The following is a 23,130-nucleotide window of genomic DNA, read 5'->3' on the forward strand; positions in this document are numbered from 1 at the left end:
TGATAACAATAATATGAATTTTGCTTAAGATTATATGGTACTCTAATCCATTGCAATTTCCTTTTCAGGAAATATATAGAGAGTACGCATAATTCAGCGCTCAGAAGCTTTGTCTCAAAGGGTTCAGCATGCAACATCAGAACATGGTCTGGCAAGACATCAGAAGATGGTCGAAGCAGAATCAGAACATGGGTCTATGGAAGCATCAGAAAAACAAGAGAACAGAAGCACTGAAGTTCTGATGGTATCACGCTCAGAAGCACTTCAAGGTCAGAAGATCAGAAGATGCTATGCACCAAGCTGTTTGACTCTGATGATATTCAAACGTTATATTCACAAACATCAGATCAGAAGGAAGTACAAGTGGCAAGCTACGCTGACTGACAAAAGGAACGTTAAAAGCTATTCTAGGCTACGTCAGTAGACACAGCGTGAACAAGGCTCGAGGTAGTTGACAAAAGCGTATAACATTAAATGCGATGCTGTACGGAACACGCAAAGCATTAAATGCATTCAACGGTCATCTTCTCCAACGCCTATAAATATGAAGTTCTGATGAGAAGCAAGGTTAACGATTCTGCACCAAAAACAACTCAAATTAACTTGCTCAAACGCTGTTCAAATCAAAGCTCAGAATCTTCATCTTCATCAAAGCTCACTACATTGCTGTTGTAATATATTAGTGAGATTAAGCTTAAACGTTAAGAGAAATATCACAGTTGTGATTATCGCTTTTGAGAAGCATTTGTAATACTCTTAGAATTACATTAAGTTGTAAGTAACTAGAGTGATCGTGTGGATCAGAATACTCTAGGAAAGTCTTAGGAGTGAACTAAGCAGTTGTAACTAGAGTGATCGTGTGGATCAGTAGACTCTAGAAAAGTCTTAGAGGGTATCTAAGCAGTTGTTCCTGGAGTGATCAGTGTGTGATCAGAAGACTCTGGAAGACTTAGTTGCTGACTAAGTGGAGAACCATTGTAATCCGTGCGATTAGTGGATTAAATCCTCAGTTGAGGTAAATCATCTCTGCGGGGGTGGACTGGAGTAGTTTAGTTAACAACGAACCAGGATAAAAATAACTGTGCAATTTATTTTTATCTGTCAAGTTTTTTAAAGCTACACTTATTCAAACCCCCCCTTTCTAAGTGTTTTTCTATCCTTCAATTGGTATCAGAGCGCCGGTTCTAAGGTGCAAGCACTTAACCGTGTTTAGAAAAGATTCAGGAAGAGAAAAACGCTTCAGTAAAAGATGGTTGATGAAAGTGAAAAGTCTACACCTACACCTGCATCTACATCTGGCTCTGCTGAGCAATACAACGGTAACAATGGTTATACTAGACCGCCGGTATTTGATGGTGAAAACTTTGAATACTGGAAAGATAAACTGGAAAGTTACTTTCTTGGTCTAGATGGTGATCTATGGGATCTTCTGATGGATGGTTACAAACATCCAGTAAATGCCAGTGGCGTAAAGCTGACAAGGCAAGAAATGAATGATGATCAGAAGAAGCTTTTCAGGAATCATCATAAATGCAGAACTGTTTTGCTGAATGCTATCTCTCATGCTGAGTATGAGAAGATATCTAACAGGGAAACGGCCTATGACATATATGAGTCCTTGAAAATGACTCATGAAGGAAATGCTCAAGTCAAGGAGACTAAAGCTCTAGCTTTAATCCAGAAGTATGAAGCCTTCAAGATGGAGGATGATGAAGACATTGAAAAGATGTTTTCAAGATTTCAAACTCTTACTGCTGGATTGAGAGTTCTTGACAAGGGATACACCAAGGCTGATCACGTAAAGAAGATCATCAGAAGCTTACCCAGAAGATGGGGTCCTATGGTGACTGCATTCAAGATTGCAAAGAACCTGAATGAAGTTTCTTTGGAAGAGCTTATCAGTGCCTTGAGAAGTCATGAAATAGAGCTGGACGCAAATGAGCCTCAAAAGAAAGGTAAGTCTATTGCATTAAAATCAAATATCAAGAAATGCACTAACGCTTTTCAGGCTAGAGAAGAAGATCCTGAAGAATCAGAATCTGAAGAAGAAGATGAACTGTCTTTGATCTCCAGAAGGCTAAATCAACTCTGGAAGACCAAGCAAAGGAAGTTCAGAGGCTTCAGAAGTTCAAAGAAATTTGAACGTGGAGAATCGTCTGATGACAGAAGATTTGACAAGAAGAAGGTCATGTGCTATGAATGCAATGAGCCTGGACACTACAAGAATGAATGTCCAAATCATCAGAAGGAAAATCCCAAGAAGAAGTTTCATAAGAAGAAAGGTCTTATGGCAACCTGGGATGAGTCAGAAGATGATTCAGACTCTGAAGATGAGCAGGCTAACTGTGCGCTGATGGCGACAGAAGATGACGAATCAGAATCTACATCAGAATCAGATTCTGAAGAGGTATTTTCTGAACTTACTAGAGATGAGTTAGTTTCCGGTCTAACTGAACTTCTGGAACTTAAGTCTCAAATCAGTTTCAAATACAAAAAGCTGAAAAAGCTATTTGAATTTGAAACAAAGAAGCTTGAGTTGGAGAATTCTGAATTAAAAGAAAAACTTTTAAAATCATCCAATAATGTTGGATCTCCTTCTGATTCAGAAAAATCCACTCCTAGTCTAAACCATATTCTGAAAGAATATGATTTAAGTTTCAGGAAGTTCTTATCTAGAAGTATTGGCAGAAGTCAGCTAGCTTCTATGATATATGCTGTGTCTGGAAACAAAAGAGTTGGCATTGGTTTTGAGGGTAAAACCCCATACAAACTTGAACCTGTTGATGAAATGAAATTCACATACAAGCCATTGTATGATCAGTTCAAGTATGGCCACTCTCATGATATTAGGCACACTTCACATGCTCAAAGTTTTCACATAACACACACCAAAAAGCATGTGACACAACCTAGGAAATATCATGAAACTCACATTAAGAATTATCATGCTGTTCCTCCTATTGCTTACAATGTTAAACCCAAGTTCAATCAGAACTTGAGAAAATCTAACAAGAAAGGACCCAAAAAGATGTGGGTACCTAAGGATAAGATTATTCCTATTGCAGATATCCTTGACTGCAAAAAGGACAAAGCACAACATGTCATGGTACCTGGACTCTGGATGCTCACGACACATGACAGGAAGAAGGTCTATGTTCCAAGACCTGGTGCTTAAGTCTAGAGGAGAAGTCAAGTTTGGAGGAGATCAGAAGGACAAGATAATTGGCTCTGGAACTATAAAGTCTGGTAACTCTCCTTCCATTTCTAATGTACTTCTTGTAGAAGGATTAACACATAACCTCTTATCTATCAGTCAATTGAGTGACAATGGTTATGATATAATCTTTAATCAAGAGTCTTGCAAGGCTGTAAATCAGAAGGATGGCTCAATCCTATTTACAGGCAAGAGGAAGAACAACATTTATAAGACAGATCTGCAAGATCTTATGAGTCAGAAGGTGACTTGTCTTATGTCTGTTTCTGAAGAGCAGTGGGTCTGGCACAGAAGATTAGGTCATGCTAGTTTGAGAAAGATTTCTCAGATTAACAAACTGAATCTTGTCAGAGGACTCCCTAATCTGAAATTCAAATCAGATACTCTTTGTGAAGCATGTCAGAAGGGAAAGTTCTCCAAACCTGCATTCAAGTCCAAGAATGTTGTTTCTACCTCAAGGCCATTAGAACTCTTGCACATTGATCTGTTTGGCCCAGTCAAAACAGCATCTGTCAGAGGGAAGAAATATGGATTAGTCATCGTAGATGATTATAGCCGCTGGACATGGGTAAAATTCTTGAAACACAAGGATGAGACTCATTCAGTGTTCTTTGATTTCTGCATTCAGATTCAATCTGAAAAAGAGTGTAAAATCATAAAGGTCAGAAGTGATCATGGTGGTGAATTTGAGAACAGATCCTTTGAAGAATTCTTCAAAGAAAATGGTATTGCCCATGATTTCTCTTGTCCTAGAACTCCACAGCAAAATGGGGTTGTAGAACGAAAGAATAGGACTCTGCGAGAAATGGCCAGAACCATGATCAATGAAACCAATATGGCTAAGCATTTCTGGGCAGAAGCAATCAACACTGCATGCTATATTCAGAATAGAATCTCTATCAGACCTATTCTAAATAAGACTCCCTATGAATTGTGGAAGAATAGAAAGCCCAACATTTCATATTTCCATCCTTTTGGATGTGTATGCTTTATTCTGAACACTAAAGATCATCTTGGTAAGTTTGATTCCAAAGCACAAAAGTGTTTCCTTCTTGGATATTCTGAACGCTCAAAAGGCTACAGGGTATACAATACTGAAACATTGACTGTAGAAGAATCAATCAATATCAGGTTTGATGATAAGCTTGGTTCTGAAAAACCAAAGCAGTTTGATAATTTTGCAGATTGTGATATTGATATATCAGAAGTTGTTGAGCCAAGAAGCAACGCATCAGAAGCAGAGCTTCTCAGAAGCAAAGAATCTGAAGATCAAGTATCAGCTTCTCTGGAGGATCTAAGCATTTCTGAAGAACCATCTGTCAGAAGATCATCCAGACTCATCTCTGGTCATTCAGAAGATGTCATTCTTGGAAAGAAGGATGATCCAATCAGAACAAGAGCATTCCTTAAGAACAATGCAGATTGTCAATTAGGCCTTGTATCTTTGATCGAGCCAACTTCTGTTGATCATGCTCTAGAAGATCCAGACTGGATAATTGCTATGCAAGAAGAACTGAATCAGTTTACAAGGAATGATGTTTGGGATCTTGTACCTAGACCAGATGGATTCAATATAATCGGTACCAAATGGGTCTTCAGAAACAAGCTCAGTGAGAAAGGTGAAGTGGTAAGGAACAAAGCCAGACTGGTGGCTCAGGGTTATAGTCAGCAAGAAGGGATTGACTATACAGAAACCTTTGCACCAGTGGCCAGGTTAGAATCTATTCGTCTATTAATTTCATTTGCCACTCAACATAACATCACTCTCTATCAGATGGATGTTAAGAGTGCCTTCTTAAATGGTTATATAGATGAAGAAGTTTATGTCCATCAACCTCCTGGTTTTGAAGACTCTATGTCTCCTAATCATGTTTTTAAATTAAAGAAATCGTTATATGGATTGAAACAAGCTCCCAGAGCTTGGTATGAACGCTTAAGTTCTTTCCTTCTGGATAATGGTTTCACTAGAGGAAAAGTGGACACTACTCTCTTTTGTAAAACCTTTAAAAGGGATATTTTAATTTGTCAAATATATGTAGATGATATTATTTTTGGAACATCTAATGCTACACTTGGAAAGGAGTTTGCTGAGTCTATGCAGGCTGAGTTTGAAATGAGCATGATGGGAGAACTCAAGTATTTCCTTGGGATACAAATAAATCAAACATCAGAAGGAACGTATGTTCACCAAACCAAGTATGTGAAGGAACTTCTGAAGAAGTTTAATCTTCTGGACTGCAAAGAAGCCAAAACTCCGATGCATCCAACATGCATCCTAGGTAAGGATGAGGTAAGTAAGAAGGTAGATCAGAAGTTATACAGAGGTATGATTGGATCTCTTCTATATCTGACTGCTTCTAGACCTGACATTCTATTCAGTGTTTGTTTGTGTGCTAGATTCCAATCAGATCCTAGAGAATCTCATTTAACTGCTGTTAAGAGAATTCTAAGGTATCTGAAAGGTACTACTAATGTTGGCTTAGTTTACAGAAAATCTAAAGAATACAACTTAGTAGGATTCTGCGATGCTGATTATGCTGGAGACAGAATTGAAAGAAAAAGTACTTCAGGAAGTTGCCAATTTCTTGGAAGTCATTTGATCTCCTGGTACAGCAAGAAGCAAGCAACTATTGCTCTATCAACAACAGAAGCAGAATATGTCGTTGCTGCTGGTTGTAGTACACAGATGCTCTGGATGAAGAGTCAGTTAGAAGATTATCAGATATTTGAGAGTAACATTCCTATATTCTGTGATAATACTTCTGCTATATGTTTATCTAAGAATCCTATTCTTCATTCAAAAGCTAAACATATTGAGATTAAACATCATTTCATAAGGGACTATGTTCAGAAGGGTGTAATATCTTTAAACTTTGTTGATACAGACCATCAATGGGCTGATATCTTTACAAAACCCCTGGCTGAAGATAGGTTTAAGTTCATTCTGAAGAACATCAGTATGGATTTATGCCCAGAATGAGAAGATGAGAAGTTCTTATGTATGAGTATCTTCTGAAATAAAAATGGATCATTTTTTTAATCAGAAGTTCTGTTAGAAATCTTTTAGAAATTATGATTCGGTTATTACTAACGTTTCATTATCTAAGTTGATTCAGAACCTCTTTTAAAGCAAAACAACTGTAACGTTTTATCTCGGGATGGTAAACCTGTCGTTACTATTCATGGATAAGCGTGCGTGCAGTTGAAGGGACGCCGACCATAGGTAACTGTGCTAGTCACCTCATTCGTCTTTATTATCTCTCCTCATGTCACGTAACATTAAATGATTTTCATCATTCGTTTTTTTTTAATTCTCTTCAAACGCTTCTCTTTCCCTATCTCTTTGCACTCCTCATCAAGTTTTTCTCTCTCTCTCTCTTCCGTTTTCATCTCTTGCTCAAACAATTTTTTTTAAATCCTAGCTCAAACCTAGCGTTCACCCTTAGCCTGTTGAAGATCTATGACTCAAAGGCGACAGATCTCTGCATATCTCGGGATGGCTCTCCTAATACCTCTCAAGTCAGACCTCTTCTTTGATGTTGTTATCAACTTTCACCCAAAGACAGAAGACTTTCTTGAGTTATGGGAGGAGGTTAAGAATGATATTCTTAACTTCTATGTTGAGGGAAAGCCCCGTTTGCAACATTAGCTCTCTGTCTGTGAACTGTCCCTCTCTTCCTCTTTGGTCACTTGGATCTCTCCTACAGTGGAGGTTCTAGTCTGGAAGACAAGAGTCCACAGGGATTCTTGATGGGTTGACACCGAGCGTGTCCTGCTAGGGTGTTGTTTTTAATTTTTGTAGTCATTTCCTCTTGGGATGACTTTTTATGTATTTGCTAGGAATGTTTCTCATCTTGTTAAACATAGGAACCTTTTGTAATATCTTTTGATTATCAATGAAAAGTTTCTTTGTTTTTACATTCCAGTGATTTTATTTGTCGTTTTATTCATCTGAATCTTTTGAAAAATTCTTTTTGATGATATGACAAAAAGGGGGAGAAGATAAATGATAAATGATTTGATTAATCTATCAGTTGCTGGGTAAAGCTCCCACATATTCACTAACAAGAACTGCAAGTTCTATATGGTTTAAGTGTTTTGCAGGTATAAAGAAGTAAAGAGAATCTTCAAAGCAAACACAAGAAGCAAAACCATGGAAACTGAAGCAAGCTGAGTGCTGTCAAGCTTCAGAAATCAGAAGCAAGAAAGAAGATAGAATTTGATCCATATTTGTCTATTTGATTTGACAAAATTCTATTTGCTCTGATACATTATTTTAGCCTATATGGCTCTGATACATATAATGTGTTCGAATATACATTTTATGTTCTGACTCGTTCATGCTGACTTTTGTCGTTTAGTTTTTGTTCTGTAACATTTCAGGATGTAGAGATGCTCAGATGATGCTCTGGTACATTCAACAATGTTCTGATACAAATCTAGCATGAAGTGATGTTGGTAGAAATTCAAAGCTCTGAAGCTATCCGAGGGAAGCAGAAATCAGTAGCTGCGAATGTTCTAAAGATCCAGAAAACTCAAGTTCTGAAGCTGTCCTAGATGGAAGCAGGAATCAGAAGCTGTGAGTGTTCTAGGGATCTAAAGAAATTCTAGTTCTGAAGCTGTCCAATGGAAGCAGAAGTCAGAAGCTATGAATTCTCTGAAGACAGAAGCGTATATGATCGTCTCTACCGAAATAATAAGGGAAGTCTTTTATTTAAAGTTCTTCGAGTATTTATTTCAGGGGGAGATTATTTATCTCAGGGGGAGATTGTTAATCTCAGGGGGAGACATATTCATATGCTTATGCTATAGCTGTGTAATTTGTCTTTTGCCGTCTGTTCTTTCTGATCGCAAATTCATATCATTTATATATGTTTTTGTCATCATCAAAAAGGGGGAGATTGTTAGAACAAGATTTGTTCTGATCAATTATCTTAGTTTTGATGATAACAATAATATGAATTTTGCTTAAGATTATATGGTACTCTAATCCATTGCAATTTCCTTTTCAGGAAATATATAGAGAGTACGCATAATTCAGCGCTCAGAAGCTTTGTCTCAAAGGGTTCAGCATGCAACATCAGAACATGGTCTGGCAAGACATCAGAAGATGGTCGAAGCAGAATCAGAACATGGGTCTATGGAAGCATCAGAAGAACAAGAGAACAGAAGCACTGAAGTTCTGATGGTATCACGCTCAGAAGCACTTCAAGGTCAGAAGATCAGAAGATGCTATGCACAAAGCTGTTTGACTCTGATGATATTCAAACGTTATATTCACAAACATCAGATCAGAAGGAAGTACAAGTGGCAAGCTACGCTGACTGACAAAAGGAACGTTAAAAGCTATTCTAGGCTACGTCAGTAGACACAGCGTGAACAAGGCTCGAGGTAGTTGACAAAAGCGTATAACATTAAATGCGATGCTGTACGGAACACGCAAAGCATTAAATGCATTCAACGGTCATCTTCTCCAATGCCTATAAATATGAAGTTCTGATGAGAAGCAAGGTTAACGATTCTGCACCAAAAACAACTCAAATTAACTTGCTCAAACGCTGTTCAAATCAAAGCTCAGAATCTTCATCTTCATCAAAGCTCACTACATTGCTGTTGTAATATATTAGTGAGATTAAGCTTAAACGTTAAGAGAAATATCACAGTTGTGATTATCGCTTTTGAGAAGCATTTGTAATACTCTTAGAATTACATTAAGTTGTAAGTAACTAGAGTGATCGTGTGGATCAGAATACTCTAGGAAAGTCTTAGGAGTGAACTAAGCAGTTGTAACTAGAGTGATCGTGTGGATCAGTAGACTCTAGAAAAGTCTTAGAGGATATCTAAGCAGTTGTTCCTGGAGTGATCAGTGTGTGATCAAAAGACTCTGGAAGACTTAGTTGCTGACTAAGTGGAGAACCATTGTAATCCGTGCGATTAGTGGATTAAATCCTCAGTTGAGGTAAATCATCTCTGCGGGGGTGGACTGGAGTAGTTTAGTTAACAACGAACCAGGATAAAAATAACTGTGCAATTTATTTTTATCTGTCAAGTTTTTTAAAGCTACACTTATTCAAACCCCCCCTTTCTAAGTGTTTTTCTATCCTTCAGTTTCATTGCCTACTTGCTTTTTTGAGCCCATATATGGATTTATTGAGCTTGCAAACAAGATTTTTATGGGAAACTTTCAGTCCAGGAGGACATTTCATATAGACCTCTTCTTCTATGTCTCCATGAAGAAAAGATATGTTTATGTCCAGGTGATGTAAGTGACAATATTTAGAAGATGCTATAGAGAGAAAAATTCTAATTGTAGTCATTTTGATGACAGGGCTGAAATTTCCATTGTAGTCTAAAACCCTTGTTTGATTGTACCCCTTCACAACAAAACGTGCTTTGTGATGCTCTGTGGTTCCCTTAGCTAAAAAAATTAGTTTGAAAATCCATTGGCATCCAATGACCCTTTTGTTGGGAGGGGGATAATTTGGTTTCCAGGTGTTATTGGCAGCTAAAGATTGAAGTTCATTGAGAACAACCTATTGGAAATTAGGATCTTTCATCGTAGGAGTGTATCTAGTAGGTTCAGGTATGGAAGATAAATTAAAAATAAATTTATTATGATTAGAGGCTAAATTTTCATAGTTAATGTAGTGATATATAGGGTAGAGAGTGTTACCTGAATTAAGGAAGAGTGATTGCAAATTCTTACCTAGAAGTATAACACAATAGTAATCTTGAAAATATGTATAAGCCTTGGAGATCTAGATGACTTTCTTAAGGATTGAGATGTAGAAGTATGAGGTGTGGGAATGGAAGGAGAAGTATTATAAGTGGTAGTATTAAGAGTATGGGGTAATATAGGTGGTTATATCAAGGGTATTTGTGGAAGAGTCGGTAGATGGGTGGAAGATGGGTTTAGGTGTGTTTTGGTTAGGGATGTTAGAGAAATATATGTTCAAAGAAATATATGTCTCTAGATATGAAAATAAAATGATGTTTCCCTTGACACTCGTCTTGGTTACTAGATAAGGGAATTTTCTTGATATTGGGTCAAGTTTATTTTATTTCTAGTGGAGGTGGGTGCATAAACTATACAACCAAAAACTTGATGGTAGGATACCGTGTTTATTAAAACACACATTAATTGTGTGTCTAGGGTTGTGACACTAAGAACAAATTTTGATACATTTACCATGTCCAACAAGAACAAATTTTGGATTCGCCTCTAAAAGAGATTTCTTGTAAGCAGGTTGATTGAGATTGGCCACAAGCTTATGTTCATCTGGTGGAGAAACGAGGTTCGTTTTTTGTTGAATGAGCATTTAGAATTTCTTATTGATGTGAGGAAGCGGGGTCATTAACATAATTTGGTATCGAACTTTAGCGTATTGTTCATTCAACCCTTTCAATAAGCGGTTAACATAGTCTCCTTTGCGACATTCTTTGGTTGTGGGTAATAAAGAGCAGGAGCACTTGACGTTGCAGGTACAAGAAGGGATAGGTCTAAAGTTTTCCATTTCCTTCCACAATTTCTTAAGATTAGTGAATTATTAGATGATGTTAAGGTTGCCTTGAGGAAGAGCATAGATTTCCTCTTGAATATGTGAGATGCGGAAGACATCACCTTGATGATACTTGTCTTGAAGTTCAAGCCATATTTCACGCACAAAGTTCATCTAAAGGATGCTTTCAGCAATTTCAGCTTCAATTGAGTTTGCTAGCCAAGCCCTCACCATATTATTGCAGCGATCCCCTGTGAGAAAAGATTGATTTGGGAATTCATAACAAATTAGTGCTCCATCAATGAACCATAATTTATTCTTTAATCGAAGAGCAAGTTGAATCAATCTTCACTAAGCATAATAATTTGTCTTGTTGAGTGGAGGGGAAACAGTTGCAAGCCCATAATTATCACTAAGGAATTAATTGTGTGTCCAGGTTTGTGACAACATGAACAATTTTTGATACCTTTAACACGTCCAGTATGAACAAATTTTGGATTCTCCTCTGAAAGAGATTTCTTGTAAGCAGGTTGATTGAGATTGGCCATAAGCTCATGTTCATCAGGTGGAGAAAGAAGGTTCATTTTTTTGTTGAACGCACATTTAGAATGTCTTATTGATGTGAGGAAGTGGGGTCATTAACATAATTTGGGAGCGGACATGAGTGTATTTTTCATTCAACCCTTTCAATAAGCGGATAACATAGTTCAAGCCATATACTCAGGCCATATAATCAACACAGGTTGCAATTCAGGAGCATTCAGTGTGTGTATCTTGGTGTTTCTCCAACTCACAAGGGCCACAAATGCCTTAAATGTACATTTTAAAGAAACAGACTTTCCATTGTGCAAACTCTCTCACCCAACTCTGATGTGAACTCCAAATTTACCTCTAATATTCAACCAAATATTCTTTTTATTGTGTCTGGCTCATCCCTTACCATAAAACCAAAAGGACCAACTAAACAAACACCATTCCCAACCAGAAATGTTCTAGATAATGCACCTAATCTAGTTGGTCCTTAAGTTCAATCAAGTAGCCATACATTGACACCCATGTACCTCATTGAACTTACTCATCTAGACCAAATTCAAGCTTTACATGAAGGGCATTCTCCCAACTTGACACACATGCCTAGTATTATTTAATCAACATCAAACACATCTCCATGTCATATCCCATCTCTACTTGAGTCTGTGTCAACTCAATCTGTCAATAACTTAAGATCCAAGAAACTACAAAACAAAAACACTAATTCACCCTTCTCACAAAACTTGTTTAGACACTCCACAAATTCTTTGTCTCCTTCATTTCATACTCAAGATCAGTCACCAAAGGTCTTAGTCAACTATCATCATATGATTACTCGAGCAAAAATAGGCAAATCCAAACGTAAAGTTTTTCTTATCCACACTGAACCCAACTCCACTAAACAAACTCTCTAACATCCTAAGTGGTATGAATCTATAAAAATTTGAATATGAATCACTATTGAAGAATGGAACATGGACTATATCCACACTTCCACCTAATAGGAAACCTATAGAATGCAAGTGGGTATTCAAGATAAAGGAGAGTCCAGATGGGAATATCAACAAATATAAAGCAAGGCTAGTAACTAAAGGTTTTCATCAACAACAAGGTTTTGACTTTCATGAAACCTTCTAACCTGTGATAAAACCCACAACTATTCAAATTATTCTATATATCCTTGGCCATTACATACAAATGGGAAGTTCAACAAGTTGGTATTGACAATGGTTTTCTCAACGAGGACCTATAAGAAGAGGTCTACATGCAACAACCCTTTGCTTTGTTGACTTTAATACTACTCTAGTTTGCAAGTTGATGAAAATTATCTATAATTTGAAACAAGCACACCAAGGATTTGGTATGAAAAGTTGAACCAAACTTTGATTCAATTGGATTTGAATATAGTAAATGTGATCATTCTCTTTTTGCTTACAAGCACCAAAGTGTAACATTATATACCTTAATATATTTCTTAGATATAAAAGTTTATTATCGGTCAGATGGTTCCATACTACTCACATAATCAAAGTATATCAAACTATCATACCACAAGTTAAGCAAACATGGTACAAATGTGTTACCTGATCCAATAGGAACTCTACAATATATGACCTTCACACGACCAAAGAATATTCATATTTCTCATTTCATCCATGCACGGATTCTCATCTAATATAATGTTTGGAAATATGTTCATAATCTCATTTTTAAATATTATATTCAATGTGCATGAGGTAGATTTGTATCCATTATATACAAATAAATAAATAAATAAATAAATAAATAAATAAATAAATAAATAAAAGAAAAAGAAAGAAACAAGGAAGGAATCGTGTTGACCTTATCTTGTTTTAATTGTAGGGAAAAGATAAAACAAGGAAGAGACGGGATGTGTTATTTTCTCTTTATTTGTTTTTTCCTCCATCATATTGGATGGTATACCGTTGAAGTAATTCCGATTAATGACCCAACTAATGCGACATCACTGCTTTCCATAAATTCATGGGATATAGTCATCACACATTTTATCCTTACATGATGGACTTTTAGTTTGGGATTAGATATGTTAAGTTACCTTTTGAGTGAAGAAAATCTAAGTTTAAATGAACCAATCATGACATAAAAGTTATTGTGTTGTGCTCTCATTGGAGACATAAACTATCTAAATGAGAAATTTGTAGATTCTCCAACTTGCAAGTGTCCAGAAGGTCAACAGTGTTTTAAAATTCAAACTGGTTGATAATTTAATAAAAATATTAGATTACTGGATTAATGTTAGACCTGATTATTCATTAATTAATTGAATAAATATATTTTTTTACTTTCCCACTCTGATTTTCTTTCATTGAATAAATATATTTTTCTACTTTCGCACTCTGATTTTCTTAACAGGAGTCCGTATATCATTAAACTCAAATACTTGATTATTAATTGAATTATACGAGTCAGAGACATGTGCTGTCACCCGGGTGCATTATTTGTGGTGTAGTATTTTATGATCGATATAAAAAATGTGAAGTAAAGAAGTTTGACCAAATTGCATTTATAAAATAGAAATTAACTATTTAAATTTTTTTTTTACTAATCAGATATTATTAATATGAAAATTAGGTTTTAAGTTAAAATAATGATCCACAAAAAAAATTAGGTTCTAAGTTAAAATAATGATCCACAAATTTTTTTTTACTAATAAAATATTAGTAGTATGAAAATTAGGTTCTAAGTTAAAATAATTTCACATGTGAACATTTCAGAAAGACATGAAAATCTACTTTGTTCAGTCAAAAAAGAAATCATCTACCAATGGTTAAAAGATTTTATTCAATTGTGCACTAATTTCTCATACTGTTGAAAACAGAGAATATACCCGTGCGTCCGTGCGGGTGAATTTATTTTAATCTTGACGTAATAATTATTTTAGATATACATGAAAAATTCATTTTTATTGCAAAAGTATAATGAAAAATTATGAATTCAAAATAATATGATTATACAAAATATAATGATAAACTTGACAAATGATATATTTAGATACACATGTAAACTTAAATAGAATTACATAATTGTAGAATAAAAGTTACTACATAAACTCAATTGTATAAAATAATAATAAAAAACTTGTGACATGGAGAAAGAAAAAAATTGACATTTGAAAATAAGAATTTTATTTTTAAATAAAGGTAATAATTTGATAGTGACCCATAAGATAAAAAGCTAGTTATTTGAATGACTATGCAGTATTATTCAATTTGATAAAATACATTTTTACTGATAATAAATAAAAAATATGATAAAAAATATTGAATTATTACATTTTAAAATAAAGTAAGAGATAGAATAGGGAAAGAGTGGGGATATAATGAAGTAACAGAGAGAATAGAGAAAAGTGAGAATGGACGGTAGAAGCTTTGGTAGTGCGAAATGTACCCAATACTGATTGGAAAATAGGAAAGTGGTATGGTAATTTTGTTAGTTACCATTTTGTCTAATTTATAGTGCAATTTTTTTTTTAGAAAAGGACAATAATGGAAGTTTGGTCAATATTCTAGTAAAGGCTAGATAGTAGATTATAAAATTTAAAAAAAATTATGATATAAATTTCATGTTTTAAAATTAAAGTCATAAAAAATTTATTTTTTAATTTATATCTTTAAAAAAATATATACTTTTATCAACTCTTCATCTAAATAAATTTGTTCTTAGTTATTTATTAACTCTTATTGAAGAGAAAAAATGTATATTAAATATAAGATTGTTTTTCTGATTGATTTATTTTTCTATAAATATAATTAATATTATTATTTGATTTCAAATAAAAAAAATCAAAATTAAGTACATTTATATACAAATAACAATTTTGTAATATTATCATACAAAATAGATATAATAACTATATTACCGATTTTTATTTATTTACTTATCATATTTGTTGCAAGTACAATAGTAGTAACTAACTTTGTGAGCGATATATCAAGGATGATATTTTATGCAGTGATTTATGAATGTGATATATGACCTTCATTAAATGTCCTCTCACCTCAGTTGTAAAAGAGATATAATCACGGTTGACCAACTATGCTAAGGTAAGGGGTGATAGTAAATATGTTGTTTTCCACCACAGACCTATGACTGTGATGATAAACTATGTCATGCTCTAAATATCACATGGATATCTCAAATAACCATGGTTAAATACATTAAGGTCATGAGTTTGATTCACAGCCATAGCATGATATATAATAATTGACGCACTAGATATCATCACGGTTATCTTAATCAACTGTGGTGAAATACTTTGTTTTTATAAAATATACTTTTTATTTATTTCATATATGCCCATTTTTTTAAGTATATGTATTTTATACGCTATATTTTACCACAACAAAATCAGCAGATATGCATATCTTTGTAACCAAAACAGACTATAATATATTTCTACCAAACCCAAAAACATGGCTGTTAGGAATCTTGTTGTGAATTACGACAAAATGATCAATATCAATTTGTAAGGCAACAAATAGTAGCAACCAAAATAAATGGTCTACCGCAATACTAATTCGTACACAGATAATAGAACAGAATAAGGCGAGAAAAAGATGAAGGATTGTTTACCAAATTCGATCAAACGAGCTACTTTGCGGGAGAGAGCAGTTCTCCAATTTACTATACTCAGAAAGTTGTTACAAGAGATTACAGATGAATTACAAGAAAATAACCTTATTAGTTCCTATAGAACAAACCCTATTTTCTACCCAAGTGCTTCCGAACCTCTCCAACTCACTATATAAGAATCACTCAAACCCAAGGTGTTTAGAAGTATTTTTCAATCACCTTAGATAATTTCAAAGGTTTCATAAAAACATTTGTCTTTCTAAGTTTTCCCTTGGAATTCCCTAAACCCATATTCTCCCTTGTTGTTGTAAGCTCTAAGATTGTCACACTATAATAATAAAAGAGATACATATTTATAATAGGCAAAATCCAACAAATCCTAAATCATATCTCCTTAAGTGTTAGAATAAAAAATATTATTATAATCTTATAATATCTCTCAAATATTATAAATATTTTATGATATCTCTTAGACTATTATAAATTATATCTTATAGAATAATATATATATATATATATATATATATATATATATATATATATTTTATAATATCTTTCAGAATATTATAAATACCTTATAATATTTTTTATATTAATTTATTTGATTTCCAAATTAACATAAAATATTCTAACATTAATGAATGGATCAATAAACCGAATCGATCGAACCCGATACCCGTAAATCGTTTGAACCTGATAATTTTTCGGCTTTCAAATTTTTGGCAATCTCAAAACATGTTTTCTCTCTCTTCATCAACAAAGGTTTTAAGACATACTTCAACAATCTCCACCTTAACTTTAAACTGCGTTGATATCAATTTAACCATTAATAACATTACTGCTCTCTACCAGGTTGAAACTCTAATAAATAACTGAAGGTGTAAAAAACTCCCCTCTTCAAACAACAAACTCTTTACTCTTGATAATAACTATAAATTGCAAGATGGAAAGAACAATGTATGTTTATACTAGTTCACTTGAGAAACCCTCAAGCTAGTCTACTCCACCCGCTAGGGTGATTTCGCCTCTCTCAATCGAGGTCTTAATCCATTATAACCAAACTGATTACAATTGCATGGGCAACCGCCGATGACTAACACTGCACAAGCTACACGAAAGTGACTAACAATACAATGCACAAGCTACCCTCAAGTGACTAACAACAATGCACAAGCAGTCGCAAGTGAATAACAACAATGCACAAGCAATCGCAAGTGACTAACTACAATGCACAAGTAATCGCGAGTGACTAACAACCTTTAAGACTCTATAGTCCTAAACTTCTCAAGACTTCTACCTAACGAGTATCTTGAGGAACAATCAAACAACAGCTTGAATAAGTGTTTGTTTACAGGTAAATGCTTCTACACAAGCTGAATGTAAACGATATTTCAGATTATAGACTTAAGAGAATAAAGATATGAACAATATTTCAAAAATGGATATGATCGTGAATTAGCAGCTTTCTCTTCGAGTCTTCAAGCCTTTATATAGCCAATAAAATAATATATCCGTTGGAGGGCAGTTCTGGAATTTCCAAAAGTTTGGCGGCTTGAACGTAGTGACAGACAAGATAGTACGCAACGTCTGTCCTTTCACAACAGTTGAACGACACATTCGTCAGTACCTTGTACCTGGTACTACATAACATTATCTTATATTCTTCTTGAACTTTATAGGCTAACAACATGAGTTGGAAGAAAGAAAATAAGCATTTGGGTCTTCAGAACTTTAAGTCTTCAGAGTCTTCAGAACCACGTTTTCAGATTCTTCAGCACTTGGTCTTCAGAAACATGAATCTTTAGAGCTTCAAGTCGTCAGAATCTTCAGAATTGCGTCTTGAGAGTCTTTCAGCACTTGGTCTTCAGACTTTGAATCAGAGTGACAACTTCAAAGGCTTCTGAAGCGTTTCGCTATTGTTCATCAAAACTTGTGTAGCACAGATGCAGAACTTGGTATCTTCTAATGTATTGGCCACGCCTTTCATCAAATTCAGAACATGTTTGTTAAAAGCTCAAAGCAACAAACATTAGAGTACCAAAATTGTTCATACAAACATACTCATTGTTATAATCAAAACTCAGAGATATATTGCAGAACCAAATCTTGTTCCAACAATCTCCCCTTTTTGATGATGACAAAACTATGTATTTTGATGACACAATTTTGTATATAATCATAGAAATAATTTCATAATAGAGGGTAATGAATACTTATCCTTTGTAAGCAAAACTCCCCCTGAGTGTGAGACTTGATAGAGATAAAATATTTTGATTATGAACCGCTCTGGGTAACTCCCTCAGGTTCCAATAGATAAGATATTAAGAGCTTTTAGAGTCTTGTTAAGTGAGATCTTTCATTTTTCAGGGTCTGCTTTCCAATTTCATTTCCAAACCCTGTTTTCAAACTTAGAAACTCAGAGCCTGAATAAAATTCTTTCAGAGCCTAGTTGTTTAAATCTGGATATTGAATTCAGAGCCTGATTGTTTGAATAAGATCTTTGAGGATACTCAGAGTCTGACTATGGATAATGTAACACCCCAAATCTACCCCGCAGTTTAATAGGAAAATGTGGATGCAAAATCTCAAAAATAACAACACATTTGAGGCGTCACATATATCAACTTAAACAAATCACAAATCATTCTCATAAATCATGGATACATAACACTTATGTCAGAGGAAAACTCATACATCATTCTCATTCAAATCCAAACAACTTTATAACATCACAGCGGAATTCAATACCAACATAATCCACATCATAATATCTTTGCCAACATTGCAACAATATCCAACATGTTACAGAATAAGAGAACGACAACAAAATTCAGCAAAGCATAATGACATAATCAAAACAAATAAACGTTCCCCGAGTGCTATGTATTAGAGCATAGACACACCGATTTGAGCTAATAGGTAAACGGCTACTCCACGTCGTTACCTACACGTTACCAACAGATGATAACATTCAAACAAAAGGGGTGAGATACCATTCATTATAAAGAAACGTATGATAATATTCAAAGCATGGTAAAGATCATACATATATCACCACTTCTCATCACATAACATCTTACAACAACTATCATCAATAAACAACTTACAAAAAGGCAACAATGTCAATAATCATTTATGACAACATACTCAATTCACAATTATAATATCAATGCATCACAATAACATCTCGTCATCACGTCACAACAAACATCTCATCATCTCGACAATTCAAACACAAATCAATGCAATTTGAATGCAATTCAAATGCGACTCGACTTATGCAAATGCATGTGGTACCATTTGAAGTAAAAATCCCAACGTCTCAAAATTTGCCATTGGGCACACTGTCGCTGTTTGCCATTAAGGCCACCGTCGCTTTTTACCATTAAGGCCACGTCTCTTTATGCAATGAATGTGACTCAATGAATGCAACATCCACACAGACACAACATTTACAACACATCCCAAACATCGACTAAACATCATTACATTTATAGTAATTCATCACTTCCCAATCATGTCACTATGTTGTAACATCATACAATAATACATCACTTCACAATCACGTCACCATGTTGTAACATCATACAACAATACATCACTTCACAACAACAATCTCAACATCAAACAATTTCATTTAAAGAAAAGATTCAAAAAGGTTTCCAAAGGTTTTCAAATCATATTCATTAGAAAGACATTGATTAGAGTTTCATGGAAGTTCAAACGGCGCTTAAAAAGGAGTTAAGGATCGAAAGATACATCAATTCAAAGTTACAAAAAGTTTTACACAGTAGAGTCTGCTTAGCAACCCTCCAGCGCGCTTAACCAAGTTCAATTTTCCACAAGCCAGCTTGAAGCGGGCTTGTACAGACTAAAAATAGTAACTTTCATTTTCGCAGCTCCGCTTAGCGGACCAGCTCCGCTTAGCGGGCTCGCGCATTTTTGAATTCCCACTCAGCATCCGCTTAGCGAGCCAGGGCCGCTTAGCGGACGTGCGATTATGCAGAAAAATAACACAACCACACAGCACTGTGTAACCACACTACCACCACCCAAAACTCATCCCAATCAACAAATAAACACATATAATCATAACATCTAGTATTGTTCATCATCAATTATCAATAAAAACATGTTTTCAACCAAAAATTCATGCAATTTCATCATAAAACCCTAATATTCTACAACATTCAATCCATGGATCCTACATACAATCTAACCCACCCTAAACATCATCATACATCCCTTTAGCATGAAAGAACCCCAACCTTACCTTGGGTTTTGGATTGAAGCCAACTCTATCTTCAAGACCTAGCTTCTCCTCTTCTCTTCTCTCTTCTCTTCTTTCACAATTTTGTCAAATGAGCTCTAATTCCCAATTCCCCTCAATTCTCTTGTTTTGTTAAACCCTCACTAAACCTCAAATTACTAATGGAAACTATTTAGCACCTCTCAAATACTAATACCGACTTAGGCCCAATAACTCATAACACTTACTAACTTATGCTATTTACTAATAATACTCAATAAATAACACAAAGTCACTTAAACACGTATTAAACACATAATCCACAATTAATTAAATAACTCACAATTAATTCACATATCACACAATTAAATAAAATACGGAAATAAAAATGGTCGTTACAACTCTCCCCCACTTAGAATATTTTCGTCCTCTAAAATTACCTCAATCAAATAACTCAGGATACGAATCTCGCATCTTGCTTTCCAATTCCCACGTCAAAGTCTCTCCGGTAGCTCCCGACCAAACTACCTTCACCAAAGCAATCTCTTTGCCTCTAAGCGTCTTCGTCTCGCGATCCTCAATCCTTATCGGCATAGTCTCCACCGTGAGATTATCTCGTACTTGCACATCATCCATATGAATCACATGAGATGGATCAGAAATATACTTCCGAAGTTGCGACACATGAAACATGTCATGAAAATTCAAAAGATTTAGCGGTAACGCCACTTTATACGCCACATTTCCAATCTTCTCCGAAATCTGATACGATCCAATAAAACAAGGAGTGAGCTTCTTAGACTTCAACGCTCGCCCCACATCGGTCACCACGTGCCTCCCTGCTCAAGAACACAAGCTCTCAACAAATCCTCCAAAGACTGAATCGTCCTCTTCGTCTGACCATCTGTCTGAGGATGATACGTCGAACTCAACCTCGACTTAGAACCCAATGCTCCTTGCAAACTCTTCCAAAAATATGAAGTGAACCTCGGATCTCTATCCGAAACAATACACAAAGGAACACCATGAAGCTTAACAATCACACGGATGTAGATCTCCGCCAACTTAGAAACTAGATACGTGATGTTAATAGGTACAAAATGAGCCGACTTCGTAAGCCTATCAACGATCACCCAATCAAATCATGTCCTCTCATGGTATTCTGTAAACCCGTCACAAAGTCCATTGAAATGCTATCCCATTTCCATTCTGGAACTTCTAATGGTTGTATTAATCCTACAGGCTTCTGATGTTCAACTTTCAATTTCTGACAAGTCAAACATGCATACACAAACGGAGTTATGTCACACTTCATTCCAGGCCACCAAAACAAGTTCTTCAAATCTTGGTACATCTTTGTAGCTCTTGGATGAATACTCGAATTACTTCTATGGCCTTCCTCAATAATTGCTCTATTCAAATCCACATCATCAGGAATACAAATTCGATTACGGAATCTTAATACACCATGCACATCCAACTTAAAGTCATCACTCTCAGCTTGATTGATTCCAACCATATAATCTACCAATTTCACATCCAACGTCTGAGCTTCTCTGATACTATCCAGAAAATCATTATTAATTTTCAACATACCCAATCTAACACTCTTAGGTGTCGCTTCACATACCAAACTCATATCTCTGAATTACTCAATCAATTCCAATTCCTTGACCATCATAGCCGACATATGCAACGTCTTTCGACTCAAAGCATCGACCATAACATTAGCTTTTCCTAGATGATAGTGTAAACTAAAATCATAGTCTTTCAACAACTCCAACCATCGTCATTGCCTCATATTCAATTCCTTCTGATCAAACAAATACTTCAAACTCTTATGGTCGCTAAATACTTCAAATCTAGATCCATAAAGATAATGCCTCCAAATCTTTAATACAAACACAACAACAGCAAGTTCTAAATCATGCGTAGGATAGTTCTTCTCATGAACCCTCAACTGTCTCGACGCATAAGCAACAACTTTATCATTTTGCACGAGCACACCTCCTAACCCATCTTAGAAGCATCAAAATATACCACAAAAGATTCTTCCGGATTAGGCAATATCAAAATCGGTGCTGACGTCAATCTCTTTTTCAACTCGGTAAAACTTTCTTCACATTGAAGATCCCACATAAACGCCTTACCCTTACAAGTCAACTTCGTCAACGGAAGTGCCAAATTAGAAAATCCTTCAATGAACCTTCTATACTAACGGGCTAATCCCAAGAAGCTTTGAATCTCGGTAGTCGACTTAGGAGTTTCCCATCTCAATACATCATTTACTTTAGACGGATCCACAACAATGCCATCACCAGAAATGACATGACCAAGAAAACTAACTTCTTTCAACCAGAACTCACATTTGGACAACTTCGCATACAACTTCTTCTCTTTCAAAACTTGCAATACCAACCTCAAATGCTCAGCATGATCTGATTCTAATTTAGAGTAAATCAAAATATCATCAATGAACACCACCACAAAACGATCCAGATATTCATGAAAAATACGATTCACGTACTCCATAAATACTCCTGGTGCATTAGTAATACCGAAGGGCATCACGGAATACTCATAATGTCCATAACGTGTTCTGAAAGCCGTCTTCTGCATATCCTCATTGTCGCACGCTCACGAAAAAATGAACAGAGTCGCCACCAATATATTTATCCCATAAGGGAAAGGAATATCAGAAAACCTAACAAAGGAAGGAACAAGGTCTTGCGACCAGAGAATCAAGGTACGGGAGTCGGTTACGCGAGGGGAAGGTATTAGCACCCCTCACGCCCATCGTACTCGATGGTATCCACCTATGTTTGTTTCTATCTAAAGGGTGTGTACTATGTCTATGTCTATATGCGAATGCATGCAAGAGAAATACGGGGAAAAGAAGGAAATATTTACAAGTGTGCTCGTTCAAGCCCCGCGACTTGATGCCTACGTATCCTTTTCAGGAATCAGAGCGCCGTAGTTCGGCTCACGATTTTCTGTTTGTTTTTGTGTTTTTTAGTTGGGCG

The sequence above is a fragment of the Vicia villosa genome, linkage group LG4, assembly GCF_029867415.1.
Source record: "Vicia villosa cultivar HV-30 ecotype Madison, WI linkage group LG4, Vvil1.0, whole genome shotgun sequence".
In the NCBI taxonomy this organism is placed as follows: domain Eukaryota; kingdom Viridiplantae; phylum Streptophyta; class Magnoliopsida; order Fabales; family Fabaceae; genus Vicia; species Vicia villosa.